This window comes from Panthera tigris, chromosome B4 (assembly GCF_018350195.1).
Source record: "Panthera tigris isolate Pti1 chromosome B4, P.tigris_Pti1_mat1.1, whole genome shotgun sequence".
Taxonomy (NCBI): Eukaryota; Metazoa; Chordata; class Mammalia; order Carnivora; family Felidae; genus Panthera; species Panthera tigris.
In genome coordinates this window covers 34697491-34721459 of record NC_056666.1, presented here as the reverse complement: position 1 = coordinate 34721459, position 23969 = coordinate 34697491, and the positions used below count along the sequence as shown (strand labels likewise).

Here is a 23969-nt window from a genome sequence, read left to right as displayed (position 1 = left end):
CTAGGAATTTGTCCATTTCTTCCAGGTTGCCCAATTTATTGGCATATAATTGCTCATGATATTCTCTTCTTATTGTTTGTATTTCTGCAGTGTTGGTTGTGATCTCTCCTCTTTTGTTCTTGATTTTATTTATTTGGGTCCTTTCCTTTTTCTTTTTGATCAAACTGGCTAGGAATTTATCAATTTTGTTAACTCTTTCAAAGAACCAGCTCCTGGTTTCATTGATCTGTTCTACTGTTTTTTTATTTCAATAGCATTGATTTCTGCTCTAATCTTTATTATTTCCTATCTTCTGCTGATTTGGGGTTTTATTTCCTGTTCTTTTTCCAGCTCCTTAAGGTGTAAGGTTAGGTTGTGTATCTGAGAACTTTTTTCCTTCCTTAGGAAGGCCTGGATTGCTATATACTTCCCTCTTATGACAGCCTTTGCTGAGTCCCAGAGGTTTTGGACTGTGGACATTTTAATTTCCTCTTTAACTTCTTCATTAGCCCATTCGTTCTTTAGTAGGATGTTCTTTAGTCTCCAAGTAGGTGTTGTCTTTCCAAATGTTTTATTGGGGTTGACATTTGAGTTTCATAACATTGTGGTCTCAAAACAGGTATAGTCTGATCTCGATCTTTTGTACTTGTTGAGGGCTGATGTCCCAGTGTGTGATCTATTCTGGAGAATGTTCCATATGCACTCGAGAAGAATGTGTATTCTGCTGCTTTAAGATGAAATGTTCTAAATATACCTGTTAAGTCCATCCAGTCCAGTGTGTCATTCAAAGCCATTATTTCCTTGTTGATTTTCTATTTAGATGATCTGTCCATTGCTGTAAGTGGGGTGTTGAAGTCCCCTACTATTATGGTATTATTGTCAATGAGTTTCTGTATGTTTGTGATTAATTGATTTATGTATTTGGGTTCTTTCACGTTGGGGGTATAGATGTTGGGACAGTGGGAAAACAATGCACATACTATTTACAAATAAGTGTCCATTTATAGCAGAGTGCCTAGCACATAGTAAATGCCCAGTATGTGCATGTGGATGTCCCTTGTTCCAACACCAGCAAACATGGTTGTTCTCCAGGGTCCACTGGGACCTTTGCCTGTGGGGAGTCCACACAACCTACCAAATGTCTTCTCAGCAGAGGAACCACTTCTCCCTATGTGGCCCGAGGATCCCTCGGACCTCACTGTCTGCTCCTGGGGATTCACTGTTCCCACCAGAGCTCCACCAGGTATCAAGTCATGGACTTTCAGACTCTGTTCTCTCCTGTTCATTGAGTCATAATGGTATCCACACCCTCTCCTTTCTCCTTTCTCCCTTTCTTATTAATTCTCTTATGGGTGTTTCCACTCTTTCTCTTTTTCTCCAGCTATTTTCAGGGAGAGGGCTTTTCCTGTACTCTCCCCACTGTCTCTGTCCTCTCTCCACAAGCAAAAACAGGTCCCTACCTTCCGTGGCTTCTCTCTCCCTCAGTTCACCTCTCTGTGCCATGTACCTGCTGAGTTCTGTGGTTCAGTTATGCAGATTGTTGAGTTAATCCTCAGATCAATTTTTTAGGTGCAAGATGGTTTGGTGTTGATCTAGCTGCATTTCAGGGAAAAGAGATGTAAAAAACTTCCATGCTGCTCAGCCATCTTGACCTTGACCTTTCTTAAATCTTTTTATTAGCTTAATTTGGGTAATCATCAATGGTTGTCCTGTTTTACATGTGTTCTTGTACATGGCAGTGACCATTTAATTTGAGATTTAGAATATTTAACAAATTTTGAGGAGTTTTTTGTGATGAAATACACATTAAGACAGAATCTACCATTATGATCATTTTGAAGTGTACACTTCTGTGACATTGAGTACGTTCACACCCTTGTGCAACCATCATCACCATCCACCCCCAGAACTTTTTCATCTTCCAAGACTGAAGCTCTGCCCATAAACAATAACTCCCTTTCGCCCCCCACTCTCTCTGAATCCCTGGAAACCACAACTCTACTTTCTGTCTCTATGAGTTTGAATACTCTGAGAACCTCCTCTAAGAGAAACCATGCCATATTCATCCTTTTGCGACTGGCTTATTTCACTTAGCATAAAATCTTAAAGTTTCATCTACATTGTAGCAGGTGTCAAGTTGTCCTTCCTTTTAATGGCTAAATAATATTTCACTGTATGGAAATACTACATTTTGCTTATATATACATTCATTGATGGACATTTGGGTTGTTTCCACTTTTTGACTGTTGTGAATAAAACGACTATACCACACTGAGATATCACCTCACGCCAGTCAGAGTGACTAAAATGAACAAATCAGGAGACTATAGATGCTGAAGAGGATGTGGAGAAATGAGAACCCTCTTGCACTGTTGGTGGGAATGCAAACTGGTACAGCCACTCTGGAAAACAGTGTGGAGGTTCCTCAAAAAATTAAAAATAGATCTACCTTATGACCCAGCAATAACACTGCTAGGAATTTACCCAAGGGATACAGGAGTGCTGATGCATAGGGGCACTTGTACCCCAATGTTTATAGCAGCATTTTCAACAATAGCCAAACTATGGAAAGAGCCTAAATGTCCACCAACTGATGAACGGATAAAGAAATTGTGGTTTATATATACAATGGAATACTACTTAGCAATGAGAAAGAATGAAATATGGCCTTTTGTAGCAACGTGGATGGAACTGGAGAGTGTTGTGCTAAGTGAAATAAGTCATACAGAGAAAGACAGACACCATATGTTTTCACTCTTATATGGATCCTGAGAAACTTAACAGATCATGGGGGAGGGGAAGGGGAAAAAAAGTTACAGAGAGGGAAGGAGAGTCTTAAATACTGAGAGACTCTTAAATACATAAGAGACTCTTAAATACTGAGAACAAACTGAGGGTTGATGGGGAGTGGAAAGGAGGGGAAATTGGGTGATGGGCATTGAGGAGGGCACCTTTTGGGATGAGCACTGGGTGTTGTATGGAAACCAATTTGACAATAAATTTCATATTAAATAATAAATAAATAAATAAATAAATAAAACGACTATTAACATGGATGTACAGATATGTTTGACTTTCCAATCACTTCTTGTGAGTATATAACAAGAAGCAGAATTACTGGATAACATGGTAAATCTATGTTTAATTTTTTTGAGGGATCACCACAATGTTTTTCATAGCATCTGTGCCTTCTGCATTCCCACCAGCAATACATAAGTGTTCTAATTTCCCCATGTCCTTGCCAAAACTTGTTTTCTGGGGTTCTTTTTAAATGCTTTGCATTTTACTAAAAAATTGTCACAGCTAGTGCTGAAAAGTCTTCTTCAAAGGTGTCTGAGACTCAGCAATATTTCTAAATTACTCCCAAGAATCAGGTCACATCACTCAAACAGTCATATATAGGAATGAGAGGCAGGCTCCAGAGTGAGCTCATGGATGTAGGACTACCCAGTAAGGCTACCAAGAGCAGTGGTTGATCAAGGAGAAGAGCCAAAGGGGGTAGATGGGACAGTGGGAAAACAATGCACATAGTGGGCATTTACTATGTGCTAGGCACTCTGCCATAAATGGACATTGATGTGTCATTTATTCTTTAGAACAACCTTATGAGATAAATATTCTCAATTTCTAGACAAGAAAACTGAGATTTAGAATGGCTAAGTAACTCCCCCATGATCATTATATAGCCAAGTACATGGAGGAGTCAGGATTAGAAACCAGAGTGTCTAACTTGGCAGCCTAAACTTTGGATTTCATCTGCTTTGCAAGCGCATGGTCCAAAGATAACAAGGAGGAAAGGAGGAAGGCCATAGTGGGTCTCCGAACCCTCACCTGCCAACTCTCATGGGAAATAAAACAGTTGGTGGTCAGACTCACAGATCTTTGCTTTCCTTCCTTCAGAGACAGTTTTGTGGCCAAATCCCAGTCACTCAAATTGAAGCATCAAATCTCTGGTAACATGTGTTGAGTGGTGACTAAAAGGGCAGGTTTTTACTGCAGTGGCTGGAGGAGTGAATCCGGTCTGGACCATTTGTGTCCCTGCTTCTGCTGCCACAGCTCTGAAGCCCTGCTTTTTCTCTCCTCTCCTATGTAAAACCTGGTGGTCAACAGGAAACCTCTCCTTCCTCACCAACTGTTCCTCTCCTTAGAATCTCTCAGCTAGCTGCCCCATTGGCTATGCCACCTGCCTGTCTTCACAGCCTCTACAAATCATCACCCTCAGAAAAGCAGGTGTAGGAGAACCTTCAGATCAAGTATTCTATAGTGTAGAATGGAGGGTTTGTACAGGGTCAGGAGCCTGTTTGGAAGATTGAGCCAGGGCCCTGGTGATATCCAGGCTATGGTCTGTCCTTTTCCTTACCTATTCCTGGATTCAGGTGCCTCAATAGTATGACTCTGAAACAGACTATCAGCAGATTCAACAAGGAATAGCTGGTACCTTTCCCATTCTTCTCAAACCTCCAACCCCTTTCTGCTACACTCTCATCTCATTTAAACTGAAAAAACAGTGATTGCCAGCCAGGAAACTCCCTCATTTTCCAAATGAGTCCCAGATCCCATACCTGGACTTTCCCAAGGACCCCATCTCCTCAGTCAAAACTCTTCCCTGAATCCTCGATTTCTGCCTCGCTACAGAATTTTCCCACCAGCACTCTTGCCCTTGCCTAGCTTCCCCACACCCTACTCTTCCTGCTAGCCAAGTTCCTGGATAAAGCTGACCCTCTCCTATGTATACTGTCTCCACCTCCTCACCTCTAGTCCACCACCAGTTCCTCCTGTGTAGGAAGTCAAGATCTCCATCCCCATCAGAAGTGTGATGGGCTTGCTTTAAGTCAAGCAATGAGAATGACTGTTTCACTGTTTTCTTTTTGCCTTGACTGAAATCTCAGAGCTATATGTTCAATTATAGTAATTCTATTAGACTAGGTTCATGGTATATTTATTTTCCTTTCCTGATAATTTTAATTGTATGGTTTGATACTATAGGTCATATTATAAGTTACCACACATTCTTCAGAGCTAAAATTTATAGATAAGAAAAGAAACACCTGGATTAATTTGCATTCAATTCAAAAACCAATTTCACAGGAATTATTATGTGAATGATTAAAAATATGGAAAAAATAGTATGCAGTCATTTAGCTCCAAATCCTCTGTGCCTAACATGAAGTAGGTCTCAGTAAATGCTTGTTCAATGCGTGAATGAAAAATACAATGTGAAGAGAGAGAAAAACAACACAATGTCACGTGCTCAATAAATACAACATTGTTTCACTATGTATGCCTATCATACACTAACAGAAAAACGTATGGATAAGTGAAAACAGAGAAAGCATTGGAACGGTGGTGTTGTATATGGATTTCTTTCTTTTATATCTATGTTGATATTATTACAATGAATACAAACTGGAGTGGAGGTACTAGAATGCTGTACTACAATTATACATTCTAGTGTTTAATTTGGTAGAAGATGGGGCTTGGGTTATCTATTGCTTCAAATCAAGCCATTTCAAAACTTAGTGACTTAGAGCAGCAATGGCTTATTTACTTCTAATGATTCTGTGGGTTAAAAGTCTGGGCAATGCCTGGCTGGCTAGTTCTGTTCCAGCTGGGATTAACGGGGGTGTCCATGAAGTTGCAGTCGAATGGCAGCTGGGCTGAGCTGGAAGGCCTAAGAAGTTTCACTCACATACCATATAGTCAGCTACCCAGCATGGCCTCTCTCATTGCACATGCTAGCTGCCTCATCACTCAGTATTTTATCTGCAGCTTCTTTACTGCATGGCAGCTGGCTCTCACAGAGAGCAAAAGAGCAGAAACTACACTGCCTCTTGGATGGCAGCCTCAAAAGCCACACAATGTCACTTCTGCATCTAGGCTCAAGGAGAGGGAAATAGACCTCTCTTCCTAACGAGAGCAGAAGACCTCTCTTCATAATGGTCTCATTGCAGAAATCATGCAAGATGGGAGATAAAGTTATGATCATCTTTGAAGAACAGTCAGCCACTGGGTGCTTAAATAATGTTTCACTTCCAAAGTTGCAAAGAAACCTCTTTTAAAGTACTCTGCCAAGTGGAATAGACCTTAAGGATAGTGATATATAAAACCCTGAGTGTTCATTTTATTTTGGGAAAGAGGAAGGAAGAGAGAATGAGTGGGGGAAGGGCAGAGAGAGAGGGAGAGAGACTCCCAAGCAGGCTTCATGCTGTCAGCACAGAGCCAACACAGGACTCGACCTCACAACAGTGAGATCATGACCTGAGCCAAAATCAAGAGTCAGACATTTAACCAACTGAGCCAGCCAGGCACCCCAAGTGTTTATTTTAATCATATCCATTGAAATGAACAAAAAAATGAGCAGCAGCAGTCGAGAGGGTGAGAGGATAACTTGAAGCACATCCAGAGACAATGAGCCTGACTACATAGGGACCCTTTATGAGGGCTACTAATCTAGTCTGCCCACTGGCTCCTGAATCTCGACCACAGATCCCAGCAGGGGTCCCTCCTGATTCATTCTCTCTCTCTCTCTCTCTCTCTCTCTCTCTCTCTCTCCAGCATTACCTAGAGGTTTTATTTTGTTCTTATTGTTTGAAATTTTATAAAAACGATTTTAGTGGTTATTTTTTATTGCAGCAAAATACACAAACATGAAATTTATCATTTTAACCATTTTTAAGTGTACAGTTTAGTGACATTAAATATATCCCCCATGCTGTGCAACTATTACTACCATCCATCTCCAGAACTTTTCTTTTCTCCCAGACTAAAGCTCTGTACCCATTCAACACTAACTCCTCATTTCCCTCTCCCCTGAGTCCTTGGCAACTACCATTCTACTTTCTGTCTCTATGACTTTGACTACTCTAGGAATCTCAAATAAGAGGAGTCATGCCATCGTTTTGTGTCATCCTTTTGTGACAGGCTTATTTTACTTAGTATAGTGTTTCCTCCATGTTGTAGTATGTGTCAGAATTTCTTTCTTTTTTAAAGATAAATAATAGTCCATTGTATGGATATACCACATTTTGTTTATCCATTCATCCATCAGTTAACTGGGGACGAATCAGTTAACTGTTTTCACCTTTTGGCTTTTGTGAATAATGCTGCTATGAACATGGGTATACAACTATCCAAAACGGTTTTTAAAAACATAATTGGTTAATTTGACTAGTATTTATTGAGTACCTACTATGTGCCAGTTGCTGTGCTAGATGCTGGGAACACAACAATAAATAAGACCCTCCCCAGAACTTACAGTTTGAAGGGGGAGATAGAGACAACCACAGATTTCAATATGGGGAGATAGCTGTTAGGACAAAAAGAATGTGAACACATGGGCTAAGTACCCAGCCTAATCTCCCAACAAAGGCTTTCTGGGTTGTGTCACTTGGAACCTGAGATCTAAAAAATGAGTCTGGTATAAGGGTGTGGGGAACAGACGAGTGTGGGCAGGCAGAGCAGCTTGAGCAGTAACCCAGAGGCATCTAGGTCAGAGAATGAGAAAGTGGAGTTGACAATGAAGCTGGAGAGATGGGTAAGAGCCAGAAGATAGAAGAAGGGCCCCTGAAAGCTTGGTATAAAGTTTGAGTTTATCCTAAAAATAATAGGAATCATCAAAACATTTCGAGTGGAGAGGTGATATGATCTAGTTTACACTTTAAGCTACCAGCCTGTCTAGGGTGTGAGAGTGGGTGGGACTGAATGGTGGCAAAAGAACAGAGGAAGCCACAGTGAGCATCTAATTCATCAGGAGTGGAGACCTGGACTAATAGGAGAGTGGGGAATGTAGATCAAGGACAGCTAGTGGCTGACAGAATGTAGGAAGTAAGGGAGAAGGTGTCATCATGAAAAAAAAAAACACAGATAGCTATTAAATGAACCTTTAAAGCATAAAGAGAAGTGTAGCAAAATATTAGTAATCTACTATAGGGGTGTGGTCTTTACTTTTATTTCTTCTTCACCAAGGACCTGGGGGTATCTTTGGCTTAGTCTGCTCAGACCTTCTTGATTCAGCAGGCAGATTCACTGAACCTGCTTGACCTCTTCTATGACCCACATCAAAAGAACTGCCATTTTCAGAGCATAATCTATGTCTTGATACTCTGAAAACAGTCTGTTCTAGACTGAGTTGTGCCCCCTCCCTAATGTGTATGTTGACACTCTAATCGCCAGTGTGACTGTTTTTGGAGATAGGGCCCATAAGAAGGTAATAAAAGTTAAATGAGGTCATAAGGATGAGATCTTAATCTGTTAGGACTGGTGTCCTTATAAGAAGAGGAAGAGATATCAGATCTCTCTCTCTCTCTCTCTCTCTCCACCCTCACAGAGATGAAGCCATGTTAAGACAGCAAGAAGACAGCCATGTACAAGCCCAGAAGAGAGGCCTCATCAGAAACTGACCCATCCAACACCTTGATCTTGGACTTCTGGCCCCAAAAACTGTGAGAAAATACATTTCTGTTGTTCAGGCCACCCAGTGGTATTAGATATGTCAACTCTAGTGGACAATATAGTCTTAAGAGGTAGGACTTACCATCCCATTCTATACTGGAAGAAACTGAGGTTCAGAGAGGTTTTATTTGTTTTTAACATTTATTCATTTTTGAGAGACACAGAGTGTGAGTGGGGTGGAGGGGCAGAGAGAGAGGGAGACACAGAATCTGAAGCAGGCTCCAGGCTCTGAGCTGTCAGCACAGCTAGGCGTCCTGAGGCTCAGAGAGTTCTACTTAGCTAAGACTCCACAGATAGTAAGCAGCTCATCTCAGTATCTGTGCAGGCTTCCTTATAGCAAGGCTTTGTCTTTGCAGAGAGTTGTCTGAGCTACCCTGGAAGTACCAGGTCTTTACCAACTCTTTCTAAAATCCTAGCTGATGCTCTTCCTCACAGCATAGAATGATAGAACTCCAGGGCCTGCTCTGAAAAAGTACCCCAGACAGGCATGCCAGGCTCGGAGACACAGAGATCTGCTGCACTGCTCCACCCTCCTCGACAGTGAGGGGGATTTTAAGTCGGCTATAAACTTTTCAGCAGCTATAAACAGAGCTACTTCTTGGCTATACATGATTTCACATGAAACTCCAGCACTTCACTACCTTCTGGAACTGCAGAGTTGCTAGCTGTAAAGAGCAGTCTTTTCCAATTTAATTATTTCTGTTTACCTTTGTGTAAGTTACTTAAGCTTTTTTTAAGTTTATTTATTTATTTTAAGAGAGACAGCGAGCATGAGTGGGGGAGGGACAGAGAGAGTGGGAGAGAGAGAGAATCCCAAGCAGGCTCCGCACTGCCAGCTGTGGAGCCCATATGGGGCTCAAGCCCACAAGCAGTGAGATCATGACCTGATCTGAAACCAAGAGTCAGTTGCTTAACCAACTGAGCCACCTAGGTGCCCTACTACCTTCTTATATTCTCCTTTATAGTATAGGTAGGGTGCCTGGGTAGTTCAGTCTGTTGAGCATCTCTCTTGATTTTGGCTCAGGTTATGATCACACATTTCTTGAGTTCGAGCCCCACATCAGGCTCTGCACTGACAGCATAGAGCCTGCTTGGGATTCCCTCTCTCCCTCTCTCTCTGCTTCTCCCTGGTTCGTGCATGCTCTCTCTCCATCTCTCTCTCTCTCTAAAATAAATAAATAAATAAACATTTAAAAAAAATAAAGTATAGGTAGACATAAGCCCTACTGAAGCAATTTCTGAAGTTGTAGTTTGAACCAGATGAAATTGTTGATTTTATAGATCAAAAATGATGAGATATCAGCAATTTCATACATGCAGTTGGCCCTCATCTCTCCCCACTCCATTTGCTAACTTCTGGGTGCCCAGGACTCATGTTACTCTCTGACGCCTGGGTCCCTAACTTCTTCCTACCATCTACTCCAGTGGTAGCCCAGCTCTGGATAGAGACAGAGCCTAGGAGAGAAGTCCACAAAGGAAAACAAATGGAATGGTCAGGGAGATAGAAGGAGAGACACAGAAACCAAGGGTGTAGAGAATTTAAGAGGCTCTGACCTGGCAGGTTCTTCTCTCCCTGAGGCTCTGACCATAGCATTTCTAGAATGTCTTTGTGAGGTTCAAGGAAGGTATGGGAGCCAGAACAACCTCAGCACCACTACCACTGCCCTCATGAATGGTCTTTGCACAGCCTAGGTGCTGGTTTCATAATAAAAATGAAGCAAAAACAACCCTGTCACGTCAAAGCCAGCCAGACTTGGCAGCTGGCAAATCTCATTTGGCAGATGTTGGCAGGATTTTGTCTGAAAGACCTTGTGGTTCAAGACAGGAATAAGAGAAGTTCAAGGTGAGCAAAAGGCTCTCACATCCTGTTACGTTTTCAGGCCTTCAGCTGTGGGCTCTGTAGGGATGTCCCACAGTGGGCTGGATTAGACCCAGAGGTTTAGATGAGCTGAATTTTCAGGGGCAGGGAGCAGCTGTGGTTGAAGTCAGCTTTTCCCAGAGTGCTGCTTGCTGATTTGGAACAGGAACTAAGTGGAGGACTCTCAACATGGGTTCTGTCCACATTCTGAGTGGAGTTTTCCATGAATTGGCCAATTGGTTAGCATCCCTGGCCTGAGTGAACTAAATGCAAGTAGCACTCTCTGGGCATTGAGACAACGTCCAAGCCCAGGGCTGGGAGCTGGAGCAGCTTACAGTGCTGATGACCTCCAAATTTAAAAAGGGTTTTCCCATAACTGAAAGCTTTCCCCCAAAGGTCAGGAACAAGACAGGGATGTCCACTCTCACTACTGTTATTCAACATAGTATTGGAAGTCCTAGCCTCAGCAATCAGGCAACACAAAGGAATAGAAGACATCCAAATCAGCAAAGAGGAAGTCAAACTTTCACTCTTCACAGACAACATGATACTGTATATGGAAAACCCAAAAGATTCCACCAAAAAACTGCTAGAATTGATTCATGAATTCAGCAAAGTTGCAGGATATAAAATCAACACACAGAAATCGGTTGCATTCCTATACACCAACAATGAAGCGACAGAAAGAGAAATCAAGATCCCATTTACAGTTGCACAAAAAACCATAAAATACCTAGGAATAAATCTAAACAAAGAGGTGAAAAAATCTATACACTGAAAACTATAGAAAGCTTATGAAAGAAATTGAAGAACACACACACACACACACACACACACACACACACACACAAAAGAGGAAAAAGATTCCATGCTCCTGGATAGGAAGAACAAATATTGGTAAATGTCGATACTACCCAAAGCAATCTACATATTCAATGCAATCCCTATCAAAATAACACCAGCATTCTTCACAGAGCTAGAACAAATGATCCTAAAATTTGTATGAAACCAGAAAAGACCCCGAATAGCCAAAGCAATCTTGAAAAAGAAAACCAACACAGGAGGCATCACAATCCCAGACTTCGAGCTATACTACAAAGCTGTAACTGTCAAGACAGTAGGGTACTGGCACAAGAGCAGACATTCAGATTAATGGAACAGAATAGAGAACTCAGAAATGGACCCACAAACGTATGGCCAACTAATCTTTGACAAAGCAGGAAAGAATATCCAATGGAATAAAGACAGTCTCTTCAGCAAGTGGTGCTGGGAAAACTGGACAGCGACATGCAGAAGAATGAACCTGGACCATTTTCTTACACCCTACACAAAAATAAACTCAAAATGGATGAAAGACCTCAATGTAAGTCAGGAAGCCATCAACATCGTCAAGGAGAAAGCAGGCAAAAACCTCTTTGATCTTGGCTGCAGCAACTTCTTACTCAACACGTCTCTGGAGGCAAAGGAAACAAAAGCCAAAATGAACTATTGGGACCTCATCAAAATAAAAAGCTTCTGTACAGTGAAGGAAGCCATTAGCAAAACTAAAAGACAACTGACAGAATGAGAGAAGATATTTGCAAATGACATATCAGATAGAGTTAGTATCCAAAATCTATAAAGAACTTATCAAACTCAACACCCAAAAACCAAATAATCCAGTGAAGAAATGGGCAAAAGACATGAATAGACACTTCTCCAAAGAAGACATCTAGATGGCCAACCGACACATGAAAAAATGCTCAACTTCACTCATCATCAGGGAAATACAAATCAAAACCACCATGAGATACCACCTTACACCTGTCAGAATGGCTAACATTAACAACTCAGGCAACAACAGATGTTGCGAGGATGCAGAGAAAGAGGATCTCTTTTGCATTGTTGGTGGGAATGCAAGCTGGTGCAGCCACTCTGGAAAACAGTATGGAGGTTCCTCAAAAAACTAAAAATAGAACTACCCTATGACACAGCAATTGCACTACTAGGCATTTATCCACGGGATACAGGTGTGCTGTTTCAAAGGGACACATGCACCCCCATGTTTATAGCAGCACTATCAACAATAGCCAAAGTATAAAAAGAGCCCAAATGTCCATCGATGGATGAATGAATAAAGAAGATGTGGTATATATATACAATGGAGTATCACTCAGCAATCAAAAAGAATGAAATCTTGCCATTTGCAATGACGTGGATGGAACTGGAGGGTATTATGCTAAGTGAAATTAGTCAGAGAAAGACAAAAATCATATGACTTTACTCATATGAGGACTTTAAGAAACAAAACAGAGGAACATAAGGGAAGGGAAACAAAAATAATATAAAAACAGGGAGGGGGACAGAACAGAAGAGACTCATAAATATGGAGAACAAACTGAGGGTTGCTGGAGGGGTTGTAGGAGGGGGGATGGGCTAAATGGGTAAGGGGCACTAAGGAATCTACTACTGAAATCATTGTTGCACTATATGCTAAGTAATTGGATGTAAATTTTAAAAAACTAAAAAATAAAATTTTAAAAAAGGGGGTTTTCCCATAGAGCTGCCCAGCCCTCTCTCAACCCAGTCTTTAGCTGGACTTCACCTTCCTAGCTCTGACTGACCTGGTGCTAACAACTAGGGAAGGAGGGACAGGTGAGCTCGGAGGGGAGTTTGAAGGGAAATGCAAGGAATGGGGAGTCTTCACCCCAGCTCTAGGAAGGGGGACTGCACAATAGTAAAACTGATGACGAGTAAGAGGAAACAGAGACAGTGGTTCAAACCCAGCACCTGCAGCCAAGGCAACAACTTTTTTTTTTTATGAAAAAGAGAAAAGTGGGAAGAGGTCTGCATCTCCAGGACCCCCAGCACAGATTTGCAAAAGCACAAGGACTTGTCCTGCCAGGGGTAAGGGCCTAGCCCCAGGATGGCCAGGAGATGGGAAATACTAATAAAATGGACTGAGAGTAAGGAAGCAATGGCCCATGGGCTCCAGGCACGGGTACTCAGGTATTCCAGGTGACCTCCATCATCTCAGAGACAGGTCTTTGATCAGAGTAAGGATGTGAGGACACGTCCTCATTCCCTCAGTCCAGAGGCCAGAGTGCATAACCTTGAGCAAAGTAAGGGTGACAGCCATAGAAGCAGACCATTTGGAAGAGACAGAGATGAACATTGTTGGAAGCTGAGGGAGCTGGTACCAGTTTGCACTCCTGATGCAGAGGCCCACCCCATGTGTGGTAAGAAAGCTGCCCTGGAAACCCTCAAATTGCTCCACCCATCAGAGGGGGTTAACACTCACCAAACCACCTCAGCAAAGACACAAAGGAACAGGGGGTTTGTGACACTAGATCACATTAAGACTTTGTTTTGTTCTCTGTGCTATCTGTAGGGCCTAGAGGAGCGGAATAAGTGGTAAGTAATAACCCACTTTGGCCAAGAAAGGTGTTTAAGATGATGTATTTCACACTGCCCTAGTTTGAATTAAATAAAATCATGCCACACATTGCCCCAGAAGTAAACCAGATCACCAAGACTCAGGACTGTGACAGGAATGTGTACAAAGGGAGGGCCCAGACAATAATAAGGCCAGTGGTCTCTGAAACAGCAACCAAGAGGAATTCATAACCCAGATATCTACAGAAATTCCAGGGCTATCACAACAAGGATTACAGAGTCCTCAGGAGCTCAGAAGGCCCAGGACTGGATCATCAAAGGGAATTCCTTATCTGATACGAGCTGTGGTGAAACCAGAGAGCAAACCAATACCGCAGATTTAAGAGCAAGTCAGCACTCACCTGGTAAGGACACCCCCTCGAGCCACTGAAATACTCAGGTAGATCATCTCATCTGGAGGACTTCTAGTTTATAAGGAGACACTGGAGGCATGTCACCATGCTGCTCTAGGCAAGAGATCGTGATCCAGCATCAAAAGAGGAAGTGGTAACAGTGCCAGGATGTATCCTGAATGCTGTTCTACCCCCCAGAATGCACCCACCAGGCCAGGACCCAAATAGGTCTTCATCTGACTGGTGAATAATGTACAGGTCTTATCGATACATAGTACGTATGAGCCAAATGTACTAGAACTCTGTGATACACATGCAAATAATACACCATAACGAGGAGAGACCACTTTCATGTTTGAGTGGATACTGCTGCTGCAGCCGTGGGGATCCTTGCCAACAGCCAAGGGTTGGCATGCAGGAAGACTGCAACTATTGCTCTGTTGAAGGAACTCATGTGCACTCATCAACTGCACCCTTAAGTGCAGGACTGACCCTCCTTCAGGACATAACCTGGACTTTCTCTCCATCAGATCATCTATAGGAGGCAATGGAAGTAAATAAAAGAGGACATGGACTCCCAGAGAAGCAAATACACACCATATGCCAAATCTAAGCCAGAAGGCACGTTTTATACCAAGGCAGGAACTTACAGGAGCCATCAACAGGAAAAGGGGAGCATACTCAATTCAACCTCTTACTCAGAATGGAGGGGTGGATGTGGGGATGGACATGAACATCACCCCAATAAGTAGTTCCTTTTTCATCTCAGCAGCAGTGACTATGAGAACTGTGAAGCTGGGCTCTGGTGCCCTAGGAGAATGGTGAACTCTGAGCAGACCATAAGCATCCATAATCTCAAAACCACCTTCCCTCTAGCAGGATTTGGACCAATCTGAACTCCAGCCGAACAGGGGAGCGTGGTAGGAGGAGATGTATGCAGACTATCTGGAGCAGGGGGCGGGGGAGGGGTGGACTGTCTCACAACTGCCAGCAGCCTATGGAACTGGAGGTCCTGAGAGCCCAGCCTGCCTGTGGCAGATACTGCCATCATGCTCTTTTTCAGCTGGACACATAGCTTCACTTAATAAGACTACAACCCCCATCCTCTCCTCCCTTCAAAAACATTCTGGTGAGTGGGATGTGAGCAGGTGAGGCGTGTATCTTCTGGGTTGTACACTCCAATGGAAATGGCTCACCCTCCCCTCTCCCCTCCCCGCTTCTCACTAGCTGAAATGCCACCCCCAGATGCAGACCAGGACCGTCCCCCAGGGGTGGTGGAATAAAAGGATAGAAGGAGCCTGGCCCCCTGATGGCCTCATAAAGCACAGTCTTCATACCTATTTGAACTTTTATATGCAACAGAAATACAGTGTCTAAGTCAAAATTCTTCTGAATGTCTTCTGCCCCCAACCAAACTAACATCCAAGTGATACCTGACCCAAGAATGGACAGAGTCAGGTAATTTCAGAGAACTGAGAGAACATAGAATGAGTGGCTAAGAAAGGTCAAGGACAATATGGGTTGAAAAAGAATAACACAATGGCTGCAAGGGGAGTAGTCTGTGACCCGGTTAGTCCCCACTACCAAATGTTGCTGACAGAACCAAATGCCAAGGAGGAGGGAGGAGGATCACACCTGCGCCTCTGCTGCTCCCAGTGATATTCTTGCTGCAATGGGGCATCCTGAGGGGGGACGTTGACTTCCACAGGTGGCTGGAGACCCACGAGAGGGTGAATTGGTGAGTCCCACTCCACAAGGGTAGAGGACAAACACTCAAAGAACTGCACAGAGGGTCAAATCATGACCTCACAATTTGGGAGTTCAAGCCCTGCATCAGGTTCTGGGCTGACAATGTAGAGCCTGCTTAGGATTCTCTCTCCCTCTCTCTCAGGCACCCCCCCAAAATAAATAAATAAAAACACTTAATAAAAACTGATAGACCCAATTCGTGTGCACCCAAAAACCCTGCTGTGTGACCTTGGGTAAATTAATTAGCAATCTCTCCCAACTTGTTTGCTCGGCTATGCAGTGCCCGTCTCCCAGGGTGGCTTCAAGGATTAAATCAGCTGGGAAAGCTGTGCCCCGGCTTGGTGCTCAGTCTGCACCCAGCAACCTCTGGTTTACTCCCATCTGCTCTCACCTGGACTTCTGACTTCCTGAACCTGTCTGGAAAGCTGCTCTGTACAAACCCAGAACTACAGCCGAGGAGCAATGGGGCAGAGCATACAGACACACAGCTATATGCAGGTAGAGGAAAGGGGTGGTTGCTGCCCTGAGTTCCACTCAACATGGCTCTACGGGTTACTCTGCTACCCCTTCAAGCCACCTCCGAAGTCCTTGCTTCTTTGTGATTTTAAGACCTCATAAACTGGGGCGCCTGGGTGTCTCAGTTGGTTAAGCCTCCGATTTCAGCTCAGGATCTCATGGTTCTTGAGTTCGAGCCCTACATGGGGCTCTCTGCTGTGAGTGCAGAGCCTGCCTCAGATCCTCTGTCTCTGCCTCTCTCTGCCCCTCCCCCATAGCGTGTGTGTGTGTGTGTGTGTGTGTGTGTGTGGTGACCTCATGAACTAAGTGTGCCACAACCCCAGCACCCACATTCTTCTTGGGATCTTCTGTCCCCACAACCTCACTGGGGCTGCATTCTCCAAGGTCACATGGAAACCCTTAAACTCTCAGTCCTGGGGCCTGAGTCTCGCGCCCCATGCAGCACTTAACTCATAGAGCTCAATAAATCTTTGTAATCTAAAATATTTCTCTTCCCTGGCAATCAATCACCTCTTCAACCAGGTGATCAGACTTAGCATTGGTAAAAGGAGTAGTTATGCAGCCCTGGGACAACCCAATAGCATGAACTGTACACTTCCATTGGATGAATTGGGGGCACCTGAGTGGTTCAGTCATTAAGCATCTGATTTAGGCTCGGGTTATGATCTCATGGTCTGTGAATTCGAGCCCCACATCAGGTGAGCCTTGCTTCTCTCTCTTTCTCTCTCTGTCCCTCACTCACGTGCACCCTCTCTCTCTCACAAAAAAAATAAAAATAAAAAATAAATAAATAGGTGAATTGTATGATCTGTGAATACCTCAATAAAACTATTAAAAAATAAAATAAATAACAGTGGGAACAACCCGAGCTTATTTGGGTTCTCCCAATGTGACAACATATGAAATACACAGCATCACCTGGGGGATAATCTTGCCAAAAAGATTTAACCTGAATCAAAACAAGCCTTTAGACCTCACTTTCAGTTTACAGGAAACATAAGGGATAGAAAAAATCGTGCTAAGAGACACTATAAGAAAGTTGTCAGAAAAATATAAAAATGTGGAATATTCAATGTCATTTTTTAAAGTTTATTTATTTATTTTGAGAGAGAAAGCAAGCAAGCAGGGGAGGAGAAGAGAGAAAGAGGGAGAACCCCAAGCAGGCTCTGAGCTGTCAGTGCAGAACCCAACTCAGGGCTTGATCCCACGAACGGTGATATCATGACCTGAGCCTAAATCAAGAGTCGAACACCTGACTGACTTAGCCACCCAGGCGCCCCCTCAATGTCATTTTTAAAAGGTGAGGGACATGTTCTAGATCTAAAGAGACATAACAACCACATGCAATATGTGTAACTTGAATGAACCATGGTTTTAAAAATGCTATAGTTAAAGCATTTAGGGGCACAATTAGGGGAAATTTGACTATGATCTGATTATTAACAGGTTGGTGTTAATTTTCTTAGGTGTAATAAAGGCATTCTGTTAATGCAGTGAGCTGTCTTACTCTTCAGAGATGCTTGCTGAAATATTCGGGGGCTAAGCATTATGTCTACAACTTTCTAATGTTTCTGAAAAACACACATCCACATACACAGATATAGAAGTACATTAGTAAAAATTCAATATATTAAAGAAAATAAAGATAAAATAAAGATAAAATAAAAATAAAAATAAAAATAAAAATAAAATTAGCTTTTCAATTCCTATGAAAAAGCCTGCTGGGACTTTGAGAAATATTCTGCAAATGTTTTTATAGTTTACTTTCTTTCAGTGACCACTAACCTCTAGCCATGTTATTGACAAGCACTTACACATAATTCTGTACCTCTCATTACATCTTTCTCTGTCTCTCAGAAATAGGAATCATTTCTAAGCCTCTGATTCTTTTGACTCATTTTGCACAATTTCTCCCCAAATCTCAATGTTCTTTTAAAATATAAATTTAGTAATTATCCCTAGATGTAATGATCACGTACTCTGTCTCTATCCTAGGCTCTGCCACATACTGTGATTCCAGGCAAGTGATTTACTTTATCAGTTTACTTATTACTAAGGGACAAGATTAAACTAAATCAGTATTGAGGTTTAGTTGTGGTGCTGCTGGTGGTTTTATTTTGTTTTGTTAATACTAAAACTCTCTCAAGAATGTGAGGAAATTTATGAATTCTCTTTCCAGGGTAAGACATAAACACATAAACATTTTGCAAATTATTTCTGAGTGTTTATAAACTTCCTAGAACCTACCCATGGACTTTACCATAACAATCCCTGGACTGGATGCCTTTAAAAAAAAAACTTTTTTTTTTGCAATAGTTCTTTCTTGCTCTAACTTCTCTTAGAAATAGAAATGGAGGGGCGCCTGGGTGGCTTGGTTGGTTAAGCGTCCGACTTCGGCTCAGGTCATGGTCTCACGGTCCTGAGTTTGAGCCCCGCGTCAGGCTCTGTGCTGACAGCTCAGAGCCTGGAGCCTGTTTCAGATTCTGTGTCTCCCTCTCTCTCTGCCCCTCCCCTGTTCATGCTTTGTCTCTCTCTGTCTCAAATATAAATAAATGTTAAAAAAAATTAAAAAAAAAAAATAGAAATGGAAAGGGGCGCCTGGGTGGCTCAGTTGGTCAAACATCTGACTTGGCTCAGGTCATGATCTCACAGTTCGTGGGTTGGAGCCCCACATAGGGCTCTGTGCTAACAGCTCAGAGCCTGGAGCCTGCTTCAGATTCTGTGTCCCTCTCTCTCTGCCCCTCTCCCACTTACACTCTGTCTCTCCACACCCCACCCCCTTTCTGGCAAAAATAAATTAAAAACATTAAAAAAATAGAAATGGAAAAGCAGCACTTTCTATTATTGCAAAGAAGCTGCCTCCAAGAACGGTGCTGACATCCCGTAGGATTCTGGGGCCTTCCTTTGCCTAGAAGGTAAGTGGCAAGAAAGCCCAATACATCTGTTTGTTTGCCTCCCAGAATGCAAAGCTAATCATTGGTAGAATTTGATAGAACTTTCCCCTTAGATAATATTTCTCTATTTTTCAATCTGCTCCATAAAATGTGACCAATATGTTTAGCAACTTACAACTCTTACTTCTATTAAATTTAGTTGGAAATGTCGTATTGAATTTAAATAGACACGCTGTAAATAAAATATTTTTATGTCAGAACAACAATTAAGGATTGGATAAAGTGGAAATTATATTGAAAACATCATTATGAACTCTTTACTTTTAAAAGTATAATAGTCCCCCCCCACACACACACCTGCCTTATCCACGGGGATATATCCCAAGACCCCTAGTGGATGTCTGAAACCACAGATAAAACCAAACCCTATGTGTACTATTTTTTCCCTATACATACGTATGATAACTTAATTTATAAATTAGGCACAATAAGAGATTAACAACAATAAGTAATTTAAAAATGGAACAATTACAACAATATGCTGTAATAAAAGTTTTGTCAATGTGATGTCTCTCAAAATATCTGATTTATTGTACTCACGCTCTTCTTCTTGTGATGGTATGAGATGACAAAATGCCTATGTGATGAGATGAAGTGAGGTGAATGGCACAGGTGTTGAGATAAAACATTAGGCTACTACTGACCTTGTGACCATACCTCAGAAGAAGGATTGTGTTTCCAGACCACAGTTGACCAGGGGTAACTAAAACCATGGGAAGCAAAACTGCAGATAAGGGGGGGGATGACTGTCTAACTGTTCGGTCATTAAAATGGTCCACAGCAGGGGCTCCTGGTGGCTCAATCAGTTAAGTGTCCAACTTTGGCTCAGGTCATGATCTCACAGTTTGTGGGTTTGAGTCTTGCATTGGGCTCTGTGCTGACATCTCAGAGCCTGGAGCCTGCTTCAGATTCTGTGTCTCCCTCTCTCTCTGCCCCTCCCCTGTTTATGGTCTGTCTCCCTCTCTCTCTCTCTCTCAAAAATGAATAATAATGTTTATTAAATGTTACATAATGTTATCTTAAAATATATATTTAAAAAAATGGTCCACAGCAAAATCACCCATTTCAGACATACATGGAACAATTCGAATGTACCCTTAGAACACTGAATGGGGTTTCTAACACACCACTGAAATAACCAAAGTTTGGTGAAAAGTAGCTAATTCCACCTTTGTTGACTAAAATACCTTATTCCTAGAAAGTGAGATACTTCAGACCATCTGGGATGGCACTGAGGAGACAAGAGCAAGTTTTAAGGATCTTTCCCTGGCTGAGATATTATAATTTGAATAAAAAGAAAAAATCATTATATTTCATTGGAACAAATCTGAGAAAAGCATCAGCCTATAATGGTATTCCAGAAGGAGAAAAACATAAAATATCCTAGAAGAAAATTTCAACTCATGAAAAGGATGGTTATGTAGGATATATTAATGATGATCATATTATTCTCTTTCTTATCACCTTGGTATTAATATTAATTGTATTACACTGACATCGTTTATTATGTTAAGAAATTATTAAATACATTTTATTTTTTATTTGTTTAAAGATCAAGCTTTACAGTTAGAAGGGTAATTGGCCCATTGACCATTGGGAAGATATCTACAAATGACTTAAAAAAATTTTTTTAAAGCATAAGAGACTGTTAAAAACTGAGAACAAACTGAGGGTTGATGGGGGGGTGGGAGGGAGGGGAGGGTGGGTGATGGGTATTGAGGAGGGCACCTTTTGGGATGAGCACTGGGTGTTGTATGGAAACCAATTTGACAATAAATTTCATATATTAAAAAAAATTTTTTTTTAATGTTTGTTTTTGAGAGAAATAAAGTGACCAGGGGAGGGACAGAGAGAGAGGGAGACACAGGATCCAAAGCAGGCTCCAGGCTCCAACCTACCAGCACAGAGCCTGATGTGGGGCTCGAACTCATGAACCATGAGATCATGACCTGAGCTGAAGTCAGGTCAAATGCTCAACCAGCTGAGCCACCCAGGTGCCCATACAGATGACTTTAAAATGAGAGTTGAGGGGCACCTGGGTGGCTCAGTCAGTTAAGCACCCAACTTCGGCTTGGGTCAAGATCTCACAGTTCGAACCCCGAGTCAGGCTCTGTGCTGACAGCTGGGAGCCTGGAGCCTACTTCGGATTCTATGTCTCTCTCTCTGCCCTTCCCCCACTCACTCTCTCTCTCTCTCTCTCTCTCTCTCTCTCTCTCTCAAAAAAAATAAACGTTAAAAAAAATTTTTTTAATGAGAATTGAGGGGAGCCTGGGTGCCTCAGGATTAGCTCAGGTCATGATCTCACAGTTTGTGGGTTCAAGCCATCGTTGGGCTCCATGCTGACAGCTCAGAGCTTGGAGCCTGCTCCGGATTCTGTGTCTCCTCTACCTCTGCCCCTCCCTGGCTCATGCTCTGTCTCTGTCTCTCTCTCTTAAAAATAAATAAACATTTTTAAAAAATTTTTAATGAGAGTTGATAAAAAAAGGGAAATATTTGAAGGGTATGGAATCCAATCAAACAGGAAAAAAGGAATTAGTTACAATCTGGATGCAGGGTTCATTACCTCCTCAACTCAAATCATGAGCACAAAAGTTATGAAAGATATTTTATTATAGAGTAGATGGATGGTCCAGGTTTCATGGAAAAAAGTTTGGCCTGAAAAGGTCTATTATAAATAAGAAGAATTTCAGTTTATATATCAGTTTGCTTTTGCTGCATTGAAACATCCCAAACTTAGTTACTTAAATTCTCTCTTATTATTTCTCTTCATTCTGTGGGTCAACTGAACAGCTTTTCTGGTCAGCTGGTACTGAATGGTCAGGCTGAATGGTCCATGTCAGGTGGTTGGAAGGCTGTTGGTTTGTTGGTCTCTGTTCCACATGGTCTCTCATCCTCCAATAGATTAGCCCAGGCTTCCTCATATGGGAGTTTAAGGATTCCAAATACACAGAGAGAGAAAGCCCCAGTGTGTCACATATGCTATCATCCCATTGGTCCAAGCAATTCCAATGACCAAGCACAGAGTTAGTATGAGAGAGGATTACTCAAGAAGGTATGAACAAATCAGGATATGAACCATTACTGCAATAACCTTCTGTAGTTTGTTAACAATTAGATTTGCAAGTGTTACTTAAACACTTAGGAATATTTTGTTTGTTAAATTTATAAGTCTACTTGCTTAGCATTAGAAATATTTGCAAGAAGCAGACACATAAAATTTGTGATATGGTTTGAAATGTCTAAGAAAATATAATTAATCAAGTTTTGAGTAGTGTTAAATATTTAAAGACAATTTAATTTTAAATTCATGAGTTAACTGTACATGAATCAAAGAACAAGTAAAAGTGTTCTTATTTTAAATAAATATTACTAGATTAATAAGTGGACTAGCAAGATTTGTAAGTTGAATTTAAAAGCTTGAGAAAAACTAGGACTTAAATTTCATAAGTAAGTGAATGATAATTAAAACACCAATATTATAAATAATTTTTCCACATACAAAAACCTCTCTCAGGCTTTAGTAAGCCTTAGTGGACAAATTTATCCAATAGTTTATTCAAAATATATTTGTTGATCATCTGCTATGAGACAGATGCTTTCTAAACACAGTGTAAAGTGACTCCCAGACCTTCTTTGGTTGAGATTATACACTAGTAGAGAATACAGGGAGATAATAGACAAATACCGATCAGAGACTATTTCCTTACCTCCCGACTCTATCCCATCTTCCTCATGGCAAAAACCACTCTGTTCTCTCTCTCATCATCCAAGAGTAGGAGCAGTGCCTTCTTCTCTTTTTCCACAGCCAAAGACACCACCAAGTTTCAGTTCCTGCCTAACTCCAGTTCCTGATATCAGCCTACTAATCCTTTCATAATCGATAAATCCACAAATGCTTCCTGACTATCTACTATTTCCTCAGGATGAGGCAGAGAAGAAGGGAAGAAAACAGTAAGAGCCCAGAGAACATGCAATACACAAAGCAGTACAATGGTGCACTCAGTAAGTATTTATTCAACACGGCACACCAAGCAGAGCACTGAAGGGTGAGAGGAACACAGTGGTGGGGAAGCCAGGATCCTTGCTGTAAGGAAGGATCAGTCCTGTAGGCAAGATTCTGTTAAACTGAAGACACCCACTTTTTTACATTTTATAATCTTTCAAATTGCAATTCATCTTATGATGGTGATGCTTTCCTCTGGATGAAATACAGTAAGTGTAGCACAGAGCAGCTTCATACCTGAGAGCTGTGTAAGAGCCTATGGCAATTTGAATAGTGGTCCAAGTCCAGCTGCAACATTAAAATCACCTGGGAAACCCTAAAAGAAAGAAAGAAAAAAAAAAGCTAATGCCTGGATTCCATCCCAGATCAGCTAAATCAATATGGAGAGGGCAGGGCTGGGCACTGGTAGTTTTTAAAGCACCAGAATGTTGAGTTCAAACTAGAATACACATTCCCAAGGGGCATGCTTCCATGGATGCTTCAGGTCAAGGGTCAGCAAACTAGAGCCTATGGCCCAAATTTGGCAGGCTGCCTGCTTTTTACCACCTCAGGAGCTAAGATGGGTTTTACATTTTTAAATAATGGGGGAAATATCAAAAGAGGAATAGTATTTGGGTAATGTAAAAATTATATGAAATTCAAATATAAGTGTCTGTAAATAAAGTTTTACTGGAACGCAGCCATACTTCTTG

The 23969-nt window shown here is 41.8% G+C and overlaps 1 protein-coding gene across 5 annotated transcripts in view; it reads right to left on the bottom strand.

Annotated features, from left to right (window-relative positions):
- The window catches only part of LOC102950828, a 28153-nt gene extending 4184 nt beyond the window's left edge, over window positions 1–23969 (bottom strand). For 2 of the 5 annotated variants that reach the window (XM_042993740.1, XM_042993741.1), the window contains exon 1: window positions 3811–4104. The gene's annotated coding sequence lies outside the window, so the exon portion shown is untranslated. Of the gene's footprint in view, window positions 1–3810; window positions 4105–23514 lie in introns of those variants that run through there. The other 3 variants (XM_042993739.1, XM_042993742.1, XM_007092865.2) reach the window with 2 other exon arrangements.